This window comes from Ricinus communis, chromosome 9, assembly GCF_019578655.1.
Source record: "Ricinus communis isolate WT05 ecotype wild-type chromosome 9, ASM1957865v1, whole genome shotgun sequence".
Classification (NCBI taxonomy): Eukaryota; Viridiplantae; Streptophyta; class Magnoliopsida; order Malpighiales; family Euphorbiaceae; genus Ricinus; species Ricinus communis.
Window position 1 is genome coordinate 16,804,026 of NC_063264.1, and position 15,198 is coordinate 16,819,223.

Sequence of the window (15,198 nt, forward strand, 5' to 3'; positions counted from 1 at the left end):
TTAAGAGAATTTATATCAAGATAATTGATGAGTGGAAGAAATTGTGTCTTCAAAGCAAAGTAATTTCAGGATGAAAATTTAATGGCAAAGCTAAAGTTTATTGTGGAGTGGAAGAAGCATCAATAATCTTTAGTTGTAAGGATTTAATACCATGTTTAGACTTGAAAATAGTTCTATTGGAGTGATATGAATTAAGTTACACATCAGAATATTTATAGGATTACAGAGTCAATAGCTATATAGCTACAAGCTAAGAGATATAAGACTTATCTATATATGAAGATGATAAATATTAAAAAGGAAAAGAGATAAGAGATATAAGAGATGAGAGAACTCTAAGGGATAAGAGACTCTATCAAACAATTAGTTTACTTTTAGAGAACAAGATTAAAATTGTAAATTTGTCAAAATCTGAGTAAGAGTAATTAACTTGTATTTATATACAAATGTATTAAGATTTAGATAATCTTCTAATAATTAATAAAAAATTAATAAGATTAAGCAATGCAATTGTATTAATTAGTAGAAGATATATTTTAAAAATATAACATAAATTAGAGTATTAAGGATAATATAAAGTACCCATTTATTCGAATATTTATATAAATGGATATTTAACGGGTAAGGTAACTGCTACCTATTGAAATATCTATATAATTTTTTTAATTGTTATATATTTTTATTAAATTCGAATAATATATATGTTGATTCCTGTTTGGATATAGAATGAATTTATATAACAAAGATAATTTTTTTAAAAATTTTAAAAGAAATTTTCAGATAATTTTTAATCGAACTCGAGTTTGCTATTCTTATCCTAGCTGTTCCCATTGCTTCTAAAAGAAATATAGAATTAGTTTGCAAAAAAAAAAATTGAAACTTGATTGATTTTTTTTTCAATTCGGATATTTACTATATAAAAGAAAAATGATACAATAAATAAAATAGCTTCAGAGTTCAACAAAGTCACAGTTGAACTAATTTTTTTTTTTTTCATTATCCTTCAGCCCACCCCGTACCGCCCCTTGAGGACACCAGCATGAGACTAATTTTATATAACATTGATGTGTTGACTTGGAAAAATTATTGTGACTAGGAAAAGAAAAAGAAATCACCAAAATTGTCGATTTGAAGTATTACATGAAATATACTTCTTTCTTAAATTTTATTATTCTACATATATGCTAGCGTGTGCATTTATTATTCTAAAAGCTCTATAACCATCTTAGATGTTGGCTGTGTGTCAAGGCATGTGTACATATTTCCTTTTGATAAAACTATCATTATAGTTCATTCTTTATTTTGCTTGCCAGTACTATTCTTTTAATGCTGACTATGATTTTGCAGGTCACAGTTCTTCTCAAGGAGTGTCGTGATATACAACTTCGGTGCGGGTCTACTGGGCATGATGATGCTGATGATTGCACAGCAATTGTTGCTGTTGAGATGGATGTGCAGTCTGATGCTGAAAAAGTAATTTCAGAACGCCTTGTAAGTTCATGTTCTCAAATTTTAAGCTTGAACGTTGAAATTTTACCTATTTGTTTGTTTTCTGTGCTTAGCTTTTTTAACTTTTCCTTTTCTAAGTGGGGAGGATTGGCTGTGCACATAAATTATCCTACAAATTATTCAACAAAGCCACATTTGATGAGCAGTTTAGCACAAGAATTACCAAATATGAGCAACCGTTGAAGAAACGATACGTCGTACGTAGAGGGCATATGTGCAAAATTCCTTTTTTAACCTTCCTCCTTTATTATGGTTGCAGAAATTAATTAACTTACCAGAAACCAAAACTGCCGTTTTTTTCAAAACTTTGACAAAGGAATCCATTCCACTGTGACCGTCGATCTGAATATGCGAATCGGTAATAAAAGTAATTCAAATAAAAACGCAAACAAAAAGAAACTAGCCGTTACGGCTCACAAATTCAAATGCACAACACTAAGTTGCCCGTTTGTTTTTTCATTAAAGAGGAAGAGAAACAAATCTCTTCTTCTTCGTCCTCGAAAATACCTGCAAAATCAGTAGAAGCCATTCTCTCTCTTTCAAAACTCCTCTCTCTCTCTCTCTCGGATACTGCATTGTTCTTATCCTGAGATTTCTGTGAGTATTGTTGTTGTTTATTGAATTTATTTCCTTAATATCGAAGCTCATGATCTTTCCTTATGTATACTGGAAAGGATTAAACTTACCAAGTGATTTATCTTCTGTTTCTTCCTTTCCCTTCTTAGATTTCCTTGCGATTGAATTATGGTTGGTTGATTTCTTTATTTGAGACGATTGCTTAATCTGGACCTGGTACTGCTTATCGAAATTGTAGATACTTGATTTTAGTTTTCCTTTTTTTCTTTTTCTTTCCCTATTCTTTCTCGTGCTGTTATGTTAAGTTTTCAGCAGCTTAGTTGCCTCATCATTTTGTTGGGTGTAGATAAAGAGAGAAATTAAAGAACTGAGGCGCCAGAGAGATTTTGCACAATCTCAAGTGGATGAGTTGCAGAAAAAACTGCAAGAGGACCAACGGCTTCTAGCACATTGGAATCAACACCACGTCCATCGGTAAAGAACTGTCTCTCTCTCCTACGCTGATGCATTATTATGAAAACTTGAGAACAAGGAGATAAACCGCTGCGACAGAGCAAGGAAAACTATGTTAAGGCAATACATCATCAACTGCACCTGTTACTCTAATGCATGAAATCCGTAAACTCGAACATCTCAGGAGCAACTTGGAGCTCTAGAAGTATTGCAAAAGGAAAGTCATATAGTCTAGGTGACCGAGATGCAGCGGAGTCCATTGCCAAGCTGCAAGGGAAATGCAATCTATTCAAAAAAGATTGTTGATGTTGTTGAGAAGGAAGAAGGGGAGTTAGAGGAGGTGAGATTGATTTGGATATGGAACCAGGTGAGAACGTATGGGGGATGTTTTCAATATGAACATTGATGGGTTTTTTATGAAGTTGCTTTGGAGAGTTTAACTGTAAAAAGAAAATGATGCTTTGGGGAGTGTAACTGTAAAAAGTAAGCAAAATTTGCTCATGTTGAACTTCTTGATAAACTTGTGGGTTGTGGGATAAGTTGTTCTACAAGTGATTTTTGTTTTGGTTTGTTGTAGACCATTTCATGCAGTTTGTACATTGGAGGGCTTGCAGGAAGTTGTTCTGGGAAATAGCATTTCCAATAAAGATGATCTTATTCAATTGTCATTCACTGCTGTTCGAGTGATTAATTCTGTGAGTTGTGTTCTACTAGGTTTATCCTGATTTTATTTCTTGGCTAATTGCAATGCTGATTATTGTCATTTACAGGTTTTCTCCTCGATGAACCATATAGTAAGAGAACATAACAGGGACAGCTTTTCAAGGTGTCAATTTTTGTAATACTTATTCTTTTCTATAGTGAAATTTTTTACATCACCAATGTGGAATAATCCCTTCTGTTACATATTGTAGACTTCTTTCTCTGGTAAATAGGTTCCTTCTCTTTTCACCCCTGAGCATTCTGAAGAGGTATGGCTAGTGTAATTTCAATCTTAGATCTTGTTGTTTGCTTTGTTACTTGCTATGGTATTACTGTCACTTGGGTTGATCTTCTGTCATTAAGAAGTCTAGAAGTGGTATATGTTTCCACAGATTGAGATCGTGCTTGCCTCTAGAGATTCTTCTGGTGTTTTTCCGAGTTCTTAGAAGGATAATGATGTGATTGGTAAAAGTTCAGGTTACAGAACTGAAGGAGTTTCGAATTTTAAGAATTTGCTGATCCAAGTTTCAAATTTTAAGAATAGAGCGCTTTGCTTCCTTTATTCCTCCACAAAGATCAGATGAGGTCAAAGTTTTATCTTCCTTTTTATGGTTTTTGCGGTACTTGCCTCTATATATCTATCTACCAATTGTTGCAGCTATCTATTTCATCTAGACCATATTTAGACAGCTTCTGCTGGCCTTGGTTTCTCTTTATGTTCTGTAACCTCCTGAACAGTTTCAGGACAAAAGTTCATACTTGGCTTCTCTTTCTTCATGGGTATTTCAGTACTCCAATACTTCAGATAGTACTATAATCAAATAGGATCAAAATGCGGGTCATGTTTACACTGGTTCCTTTGTTAGACCTCCACAAATATCAGTACCCCAATTATTGGGCTGCCTGTCATCCATCACCTACACGGGAATCAGCACTTCCTTTACAGTATAATATTTGCAGTTCATTTGGTTCTCTGTAATATTAGGAAATTCATTTTCATTTTATTCAGCTGGATATAATCTTGAGGATGAGGAGGGCATTATTGAACCGAAGATGGCAATTAATATAATGATCAAGATATTAAAGTATATTACTTGATTTTTTAATGGTCACCGAATGAAACACTTTATTTTTTGTGTTGGTTTAGCTTTCTATGGCAGTGCAAGTTCTAATTTAACAGGTCGTGTTTCCTCTAAAGATAAGTTTATTTTCTATTATCTCATATTTCGAAGTTTTACTATTGTTTTATATATTTAATATTATTCTTAATTTGCTTTTAATCTCTCTTTATTCTATAGTATATTTGTTTATTTGCACTTTTATTTGCTAATTTTGTTTACTAATCTAATTCTTTTCATAGTGACAGGTTCTAATTACCCAGTTTTGATATCCTAAGTGGTCTTTATTGGACTTTTAGGATTAATTTAGTTAATTAATCAGTTAATTTCTTATTTGACTTTTTGAGGCTTTTAAGCTATGGTTGTAATTAATTCCCCCTTAATTGCCCCGATCTCCTTAATCCCTTTTTGGATTTCTCTTTTCTCCTCCCCCTTTCTATGTATGTTTTATTTTATTGTTTTTAGATTTTCACCACATTTAAGGGACTGAAATCAACTTAGGATTTATGAGCGATCATTTAGCATGCCTAACATAAAATGAATAAAACTTACCAAAGTAAGCTTCTCGCAGTTCATATCTACACTCACTTTAAAATGCTAATTTACCACGAAATTTATGTAATAAAATTGGATTCAAATTTGGCCACCTTGCATGTGAAAGATAAAAAATCTGAGTTATCAAAGTACCTTCCGTCAGGACTAGTTTTGAGTGCTAATATACCTCCTTCTATAGCTTTGGACTTTTAGGATTAGTTTAGTTAATTTATTAGTTAATTCTTTATTTGATTGTTTTGGCGGTGGTTGTAATTAATTCCCCTTGATTGCTCCGGTCTCCTTAATCCCTTTCTAGAATTCTCTTTTCTCCTCTCCTTTCTATAAACGTTTTATTTTATTGCTTTTAGATTTACACTATACATGTCTAAGAGAATAATAAAATTAGCTTAGGATTTTTCAATCACCCCACAATGCCAAACATAAAATGAACAAAGCTTACCAATGAAAGCTTACCAATGAAAGCTTCCCACGCCTTATATATGTATTCACTTTAAAATGCTAAGATTATGAATCCCACACCTAGATAGTATCTAAAGTACTAAAGTACCTCATTCTATGACTCGTTTCGGGTACCAATGTACCTTTTTCCAAGTTAGAATTGTTTGTTGACCTCACATATTATATAAGATAAAAAGGTTCGTGCTTAAATAAGTAGAAGTGACTAGATTAAGGTAATTTTGTTAGGCTAGCAAACATTCATTTACTCTAGCGGATGCCTAGGCATATGCCTCATGCATTCCTTATTCATACCCTGAGCCCCCACAATCTTTGACATTGGGGAGGGAGAATTTTAGGTTCTCCGCAAGGGGTATAAAGCTGCCATTCTTACTCTCCAATTTGTCTCGATGTTTAGGGTGTCGACTCCAATTCACATGATCATTGTGGTCCTTTAGGTCTCTTAACCATATGACTTATTTCAAAATGGACCTAGTACTAAGAACTGTTCCTCGACAAAACGATGAGGTCGTAAATCAACTAGGGCCGAGCCTAAAAACCTATTGTGCTCACACATATATAGTAAAAGAGAAGAATTTTTTTTTAAAAGAACTAAAATACCTTTAGTTAATTTAATTATTTAATTGAATATAATTTTTAATCTTAATTCAATCCTAACTTTATTATAATTTCATATGCAATTCTAGTCCTATAAAGATTGATGAGTATCACTACATTAATTTAATTAGTGATTCATCCAATTGATGAATTTAATATTACATAATTTAATTTCATATATATAAGAAATTGATGAATTGCTTTATCATACTATGATATAGTTTATGAGCATTAGTAGGTTTTCAGGCCCAGCCCCAAGTGATTGGCATCCTCGTCATGTTGTCAAAGAATTTCTAGGCTCGTTTCGAAATGAGTCATTCGGTCGAGGGACCTAAAAAGACCACAATATTTATTTGATAATCGAAAAAGTGGAATCGCCACCCAAGATGCCGGGTCAAGTAATAGGTTTCGAAAATTAGGTACGAATAAGGAAGGTTTATAAAGTGCCCTGGCCTAAGCTGCCTAGCCTCCTTAGTGCATCTAGTCCCTCTGTTGGTTTAGTGGTCATCTTCGCCACTTTATACGAAGTCTCAAAATCAGAGATAGTCTCATTGGATAGTTTCCTTATGTCTTCCCAGTACCAAGTACTCACTTCCAGTTCAGTGCTCTATACTACAAATCTCTCCGTCATATCTATCTTGATGTTCTGTTAGTAGATCCCTATAGAGCATTATCCTTATTTCTCCTTCTTCAACTTCAGCTTTAGTGGAAGTTTCGCCAATAAACTTTATTATTATTTTTGTCATCTCCGGCTGTGTATACCCCTAAGTAATATTGAAATATTAGATTCCTTATGATAATTTTTTAATGTCATGATTCAGTAAATATATTCATGTTATGGTTGTCATTATTTTTTAGCAGTGAGTTTAGTATCGTCTTTTATAATATTAAATTCACAGAGTTAGTCCTTTAGTACCTATCTATTCGTATAGAGTTGGGTCTCACAGGTAATCGGAATATGAATAGAAATGTCATTGCTGATTATCATAAAATAGTTAGGGTTAATTACTAATACCTCTTTAGATTTGGATAAATGTACAAATCCAATTTTATTTTTTCAGAAATGAACTAATACGCTTTTATATTTGGTTCAATTAACCATCGACCCCTTCCATCATTCTTTTCACCAGTTTACCAGTCAAAGAGCTTAATTGATTAAATGAAAGTTCAATTTGATCCTTATACTTATTTAAAGTTTAATTTGATCTAATAAGAAGTTCAATTTAACCACTAAACTTATTAGTAAGAATTAAATTTGTCAAAAATATATAAATTAGTATTTTTTAATTGTTTCCATTTCTTAACAAAAATACAAAAAAAATAAATTTGTTTATTGGTAATTAAGAAAAAATAAACTTTTTCCCTTTAATTTTTATGCAGTATTTGATTTTTTTCTTAACTTTTTTGTTTTATAACTAAGAATAATAATCTCCAACCTATTTAAATTCTAATGAGAATAATTAATATTTTGTTATTTTTTATCTTGAACATTTTAAAATATCTCAACTATTAATTTATTCTTATTCTTTTAATGCAGAGCTAATTCCAATACTTACTACCATTACAATTACTGTCCTAAAATCAGTTTGAAAAACCCCCATTATGATATGCTGAAAAGATTATTTTGGTATTAAATTCATTAATTTGGATAAATTATTTTCATTATCTAATATTAAATCAAGTTTGAACTAATTCTTATCTTTGAATTTAGTTGCATAAATTGTTCTGATTATGTGTATTAGTTATTAAAAATGTAAAACATTATGACTTATTTATGATTCTTTCTAAAAATAACAAATAAAAAAGACGTCTCTATGGTTCTTTTTAAGAAAGAATATGCTAGAAATTAGACCAATTTAAAAATATTAATTTAATTATCTTGAAAGAGTTTAATAGTTTTAATAAATTTAAGGGCTGAATTAAACTTTTTTATTGTATCAAATTAAATTTATAATATAAGGACCAAATAAAGCAGCTCTTTGACAGATTGACTGATAAGAAGAGATTGACAAAAGATTTAAAATTAACCAAAGCAAATATTAAAGAGGTACTAGAGTTAATTGATCTCTTTTAAACCATCAAATATAGGCTGGATTAAGTAGGTGCATTAGGATTTGAAGTTGAAGGAATTGATATGGTAGGAGCATGTGAACCATCATTAAAAGGATTCATATCATGATGATTAATGAGTGGAAGAAATTGTGTCTTCAAAGCAAAGTAATTTCAAGATGAAAATTTAATGGCAAAGCTAAAGTTTATTGTGGAGTGGAAGAAGCATCAATAATCTTTAGTTGTAGGGCTTTGATACCATGTTTAGACTTGAAAAAAGTTCTATTGGAGTGATATGAATTAAGTTACACATCAGAATATTTATAGGATTACAAAGCCAATAGCTATACAGCTACAAGCTAAGAGATATAAGACTTATCTATGTATGAAGATGATAAATATTAAAAAGGATAAGAGATAAGAGATATAAGAGATGAGAGAACTCTAAGAGATAATGGACTCTATCTAACAATTAGTTTACTTTTAGAGGACAATATTAAAATTGTAAATTTGTCCAAATCTGAGTAAGAGTAATTAACTTGTATTTATATATAAATGTATTAAGATTTAGATAAACTTCTGATAGAAGAATTTGTTATTAATAATTGATATAAAATTAATAAGATTAAGCAATACAATTGTATTAATTAGTAGAAGATATATTTTAAAAGTACAATATAAATTAGAGTATTGAGGATAATATAAATTATTTTACCAAATTTTAGAAAATAGGCCTACATTATGCTAACAATGCTAGGTTCTTTTTGAGTTACAAAATAGAGAAAGAACACTCGCACTGAAAACTTTATTTAAGTTGATATATGCTAGGTTGTTATATTTTGATTATTAATGTAAGAACTTAAATAAAATCACATGCCAACAATTATATGTAACAATTGGTATCTTGCATTTTCTTTTGGATGCATTCTAAAGGTAATTGCAAAAAGAAAACCTAAGTTCCAATAAATATATGATGAAACTTGTACCATTTTTAAAAACGATATTAAATATCAAATCTTATTTAGCAATATTAGTTGGGTGGATATTTTTGTATATCCGATTCGACCGAACTCTAATAGAACGAGTTTAGGTAATTGTAAAAGAATTTGGGACGAGTTTGAAATTGAGTTCTAATATACTCGTGTCGATTTTGGATGTGAACCCTCGTATACCCGCTCCCTACCACAATTATTTAAATGAATATAAGTATAGCTTACTTGAATCTGGTACTCGATCCCATTTAAAATTATGTAGTTTAGATTTAGTTTTCTGTTAGTATATTTTAAAATTTAATTATTATAAACGAGTATATCAGAGCATTATAGGCCAACTTGTTATGCCCGAGAAAGACGGAGGTGACCAAGTTTGTATCCACAACAACAGAAAGTCTGTAGAAAGTCTAAGAGATCGTGTCATGGACAGACTCTAGTTAGGCAGTCTGACCCAATCTAAAACTCTTGAGACAACAAAGAGAATAAATCTTATTATATCTAAGCCGACCTCTGCGGATTTTTTTACTCAAATAGACTATCAAACATCTATATAAGGAACCATATTTTCATATACATGCTACTTTACACCTTTAATATACTTAAGCCACTCTTTCACAAATTACTGACTTAATTATCAGAGTAAGTGGCTGGACAATCCCGTTCGTCGCTTTCTAAACATCTTTATAGGTACTTTGGAGATTGAAGCAACCTTTAAAGATCTTATTGATAGCTCAATCCTTGACCGAGTTATCAAGTACCTATTTAATTATTCGAATATTTATATAAATGGATATTTAACGTGTAAAGTAACTGCTACCTATTTAAATATCCATATAATTTATTTAATTGTTATATATTTTTATCAAATTCGTATAATATATATGTTGATTCCTGTTTGGATATAGAATGAATTCATATAACAAAGATAAATTTTTAAACAAATTTGAAAAAAATTCAGATAATTTTAATCGAGCTCGAGTGTGGTATTCTTATCCTAGCTATTCCCATTGCTTCTAAAAGAAATATAGAATTAGCTTGCAAATAAAAAATGATCATTGATTACTTTGATGTCCCTTTTAGTTGGTTCTAAGTGATTAGAATTACCTGCATGTATAGACTTGAGATCTTAAACACGCTGGATCTCAGTTTTGTATGAACTAGAGGAGAAAGCTGGCATCATTATGGATGAAAGAGGTACTTGTTATTTTAAACTTGAATATCTACACTTGTTTATTTGTTTATATACTTTTTTGTAAATATTAATTGGTCGTCTGTCAATTCATTTCTCTTTTTGAATGTCTGAAAGATACATTGACTATGCATCATCATCTTTAAAAGTGTGAGAACATAACATGGAAATTGGATTGTTCCTTAGAAATGACTATATCCAATGAGGGGACCTTAACATGATAGAAGCAGCGGAAGCTGAAGCAGTTATGAGAGTTGATAGGAAATCATCATCTTAGCAACCATACACCCCAATAACTAATGAGTTACGATACATATGGAATGCAAGAAAACACCCTCCAATCAAGATGATTCCAAAACCCAAGGATCTCCTCAAGTGAAGTTAGAAAAAACTAGTTCCAACAATGAAACTAGCACTTGAATTCAACTCCAAACGCCACAAACCAAGTATGATTTGATAAGTTATGAATCAAACACAAGATTTTGGTTAGAGAACGCCACAAACTAAAATTAGTTTGATAAGTTCAAAGTTCATGCAAGAACTTAAGCAAAAACACTCACAAAGAGCAAACAAAGATTATCATTCAAAATTCTATTCTTTACAAATGAATTTGGCTTTGATATTTATAGCCAAAATAAGACAAAGAAACCTAAATAGATGTCTTTTAAGCTTCCCCACGTTTTCCCTTTAATTCCCCTTAAAACTCATTAAAAATGGCTGTTTTTTACATTGATGGCCCTCATTTTGTAACTCCCCAAATGACAACTAAACATGTGGCACTCATTTGTCACTCCACACAACACACATATAACTCACACCTAATAAAATAATCCTTAATTAAATAAAAATAAACTAAAACAATTACTTAAGCTAAAACCCAAAAGATAAAAACCCATATAAATATGAATTAAGCCCAAAGGCCTAATCATAGCTGAATGGCTTTTATTCTTCAAAATGGACTGAATGCTTCATTATAAGGTTGGATTCTTATTTTCATGCATGAGTTGCATTTCCATTTTGGGCCTTTTGATGCATGCCTTTTCAATGGCATCTCATGGCAGCCTTGATTCATATCAAGAGTTCACCTAGTTGGAAATTTATATTAATTTTTCGAATCATGCTTCTTTCTTGTCTGAACTTGGTAGCTTACACTCATTAGTTTTTGTATTGTATGCCTCTAATAATATGTGTAGTATCATCCTTGTGCCAGGGTTTCTTTGCATTCTCATTAGAATGTAGTTGAAGTTCCTTGCTTAGCTTCTGGTCGCTACGGTTTGTTTTTGGCTAATCAAGGGATCATGAGTTGTTTTCATTAATTAGGAATATGAGTGGCACTTCTTTAACCACGCCATGGGTCCTGTTATGTTTCTTATGTTAATGATGGTCCGGGTACCGGGATAGTCTCAAAGAAGGTGGGCTTCCTCTACATACTATTTGTCTTGGGGGATTCCAAGGTTAAATAAATAACAAAGGAAAGAAGATGACCAACAAGATGTTTAGTATTTCAGGCGATGGGTGTCTCCATGAGGGGAATTTGAATATCTCATACTTATTTATTGTGCTGAATAATGTGCTGAATAATGGGTTAGATAGGCTGTGTTTTTTGAATTGCTGAATGTTTGCTCCAGAGTTGTTCGAAGTGGGGGGTGGGGGTGTGGGGTGGGTGGGGGTTACCTTATGATGCTTACATAAGGGCCTTTTCATGGATTGAATTATTCAGAAGTTAAATGGACAAAGGGTCAATTTGCCCCTTGAACTTATGTCCAAGGGTCAAATATATCAAATTTAAACTTTTTCAGCAAATAGCCCCCTGAACTTAAATCCAATGATCAAATACACCAATCTAAACTTTTTCAGCAAATAGTCCCATGAACTTGTGTCCAAGAGTTAAATATATCCAATTCAATTATTTTTAAAATTTAGGTTTTAATTAAATTATAAAAATTAAAAATAATATTTATTTTATTTATTTACTGGTATAATATCTGGTGACGTGCTATACAAGAGTGTATTTGAAATATTTTAGATTTTGGATTTAATTGATCCAAAATGACAAGTATTAAATAAGTCAAATTTCAATTTTCTAAGGATTAAATAAGTCAAAATTCAATTTTCTAAGAATTAAATACGTTCAATTTCAACTTTCTTAATAAATGGCCCCATAACTCATCATTTTTGGGTCAATTAAATTTGAATTTTAAATTTTGTCAAACACACTCTTGTACAGTGCGTTATTGTATATTGTATCAGTAAATGAATGAAATAAATATTGTTTTTTATTTTTATAATTCAATTAAAACATAAATCTAATATTATTTTGCTTTTAAAAAAAAAATTGTGTGTATTTGACTCTTGAACACAAGCTCAGGGGACTATTTGGTATAAAAGTTTAAATTGGATATATTTGACCCTTAGACATAAATTCAAGAGGCTATTTGCTAAAAAAGTTTAAATTGAGTCTGTTTGACCATTGGACATAAGTTTTGGAGGCAAATTGACCCTCTGTCCGAAGATAAATAGGCCTCCAACAGTTCTTGGTGGGAATATCGATATGGTTAATTTTCTGCAAATCCAAGTGAAGGAATATGGTAGGGAGTATTATATAAGATAATTGTTCAAGTTTTCAATTGTTAGTATATGTTTCTCCATTTGAAGGTTATTGTTGCGTGCTTTTAGTGTTTTGAGAGAATTCTACCATATGAAGGTTTGACTATTCTTAAAGGTTGGCTGTGGAAAGGACTGCATCAATGATCTTCTTGTTTCCCTGGTATATATGGTCTTCATTAGAACTGGTGCTTCTTTTGATAACTTGTTTTGTGGCTTAAGATGGACATCTGGTGAACTTGTGAAGGGATGGTGACAACTTATGTTGTGGCGAAGGTGGAGAACTGATGAACTTGTGAAGGGATGGTGAGATGGCAGTAGAGTGGGGATTCTGCTGTTTTTGAAGTTGCCCAAAAAGGAGCTTAAAAGCATCATTGCTGGCAGAAATCTTGGGGCCTCCTTAACAGAAAAATCTGAAATTACAGTTAAAGAACTTTGGCTTTGGTTCATTGTAGATAGGGATCATCTTAGAAGACTGCTGTTTTTTTTGCCGGGATAAAGATTCATAGATGCCTTGGTTAAATCTCGAGTTTTGATATGATAGCGTAGCTTAAAACTTGCTATTGGCAAGTGGTTATCATCATTGGGACTTTTGCAGGGTTTTAATTCTCTAAGTCATTGATATAGATGCAAATGGCAGTGGATTGCTTTGGAGAGGCCTAGGAGGGACAATTCTTTTAATTGTTCAGCATTCTATCTTGCGTTGGTTAGTGAAAGATATGGAGTCGATCAAGTGATCTTACATTCTTAAAGATGTAAGCCTGTTTTGCTACGGTGGCGAATTTATCTTAAAGATGTTGTTACTTCTCATCAGATGACTTATCATCTCTCTCTCTCTCTCTCTCTCCACATATATATATGTGTGCGTGTGCGTTTTTTTTTTTTCATTCCCTTTTTCCATGTAGTGTTTGTCTATTATTCCTCATCCGCAATAATGGAGGAAATGATAAAAGCAACAAGATATAATGTTTGTATTTGCTCCTTTTTCATTTACATGAATAAACCTAGTCCACTTTTTGTATCCGCTGTGTACATCATATAGTCGCATGCAAGTTTTAATGTTGAAAAACTATTATTGTACTGAATGTATGTGGTTCTTCTGTGGGATGTGTATTTATACTGACAAACTTGTTGACTATATAGCGGAATATAGTAGAATGGCAGAATCACACTCTGTCATCAACCAAAAGTTGCAGCATTCAATATCTGAACAGGAAAATCTACAGAAAGCAATCCAAGAACTAAAGGTTTATGTCAATTCCAGTCGGTTATACATCTTCATGTCTTATAGTTATTCCTTGCTGATGTTAACTTGCATGTTTTGGTTTCTAGGCGAATTTGAGGAGTGAACGTGAGAACTCTATGGCTCAGAAGGAGATTGTGGATCTTCAGAAACAGGCATGGATGTTAGGGGCCTTTTTCTTTCATTTTGTTTATTCAATTTTAGTGGCTTATCTTGCTTAATCACTTCCAATTTCCTTGATATGATTTTTGGTTTTCATTATCCTTCAGCCCACCCCTTACCGCCCCTTGAGGACACCGGCATGAGACTAATTTTATATAACATTGATGTGTTGACTTGGAAAAATTATTGTGACTAGGAAAAGAAAAAGAAATTCACCAAAATTGTCGATTTGAAGTATTACATGAAATATATTTCTTTCTTAAATTTTATTATTCTACATATATGCTAGCGTGTGCATTTATTATTCTAAAAGCTCTACAACCATCTTAGATGTTGGCTGTGTATCAAGGCATGTGTACATATTTCCTTTTGATAAACTATCGTTATAGTTCATTCTTTATTTTGCCTGCCAGTACCATTCTTTTAATGCTGACTATGATTTTGCAGGTCACAATTCTTCTCAAGGAGTGTCGTGATATACAACTTCGGTGCGGGTCTACTGGGCATGATGATGCTGATGATTGCACAGCAATTGTTGCTGTTGAGATGGATATGCTGTCTGATGCTGAAAAAGTAATTTCAAAACGCCTTGTAAGTTCATGTTCTCAAATTTTAAGCTTGGACATTGAAATTTTACCTATTTGTTTGTTTTCTGTGCTTAGCTTTTTATCTTTTCCTTTTCTAAGTGGGGAGGATTGGCTGTGCACATAAATTATCCTACAAATTATTCAACAAAGCCACATTTGATGAGCAGTTTAGCACAAGAATTACCAAATATGAGCAACCGTTGAAGAAACGATACGTCGTACGTAGAGGGCATATGTGCAAAATTCCTTTTTTAACCTTCCTCCTTTATTATATGTTTGCAGAAATTAATTAACTTACCAGAAACCAAAACTGCCGTTTTTTTCAAAACTTTGACAAAGGAATCCATTCCACTGTGACCGTCCATCTGAATATGCGAATCGGTAATAAAAGTAATTCAAATAAAAA

The 15,198-nt window shown here is 32.0% G+C and overlaps 1 long non-coding RNA gene across 11 annotated transcripts; it reads left to right on the top strand.

The window, feature by feature from the left end:
* Positions 1-1,326: 1,326 nt before the first annotated feature.
* Positions 1,327-5,114, top strand: LOC8289575. Of its 11 annotated transcripts, none has more exons than XR_007217232.1 (7): positions 1,749-2,106; positions 2,235-2,301; positions 2,432-3,021; positions 3,116-3,233; positions 3,309-3,364; positions 3,474-3,509; positions 4,388-5,114. It is a non-coding gene; the product is annotated as an uncharacterized LOC8289575 (long non-coding RNA). The 11 variants fall into 11 exon arrangements; XR_007217231.1 differs by having other exon boundaries at positions 3,633-5,113; XR_007217227.1 differs by having other exon boundaries at positions 1,750-2,106; positions 3,453-3,509; positions 3,633-5,111.
* The last annotated feature ends 10,084 nt before the right edge of the window (positions 5,115-15,198 follow it).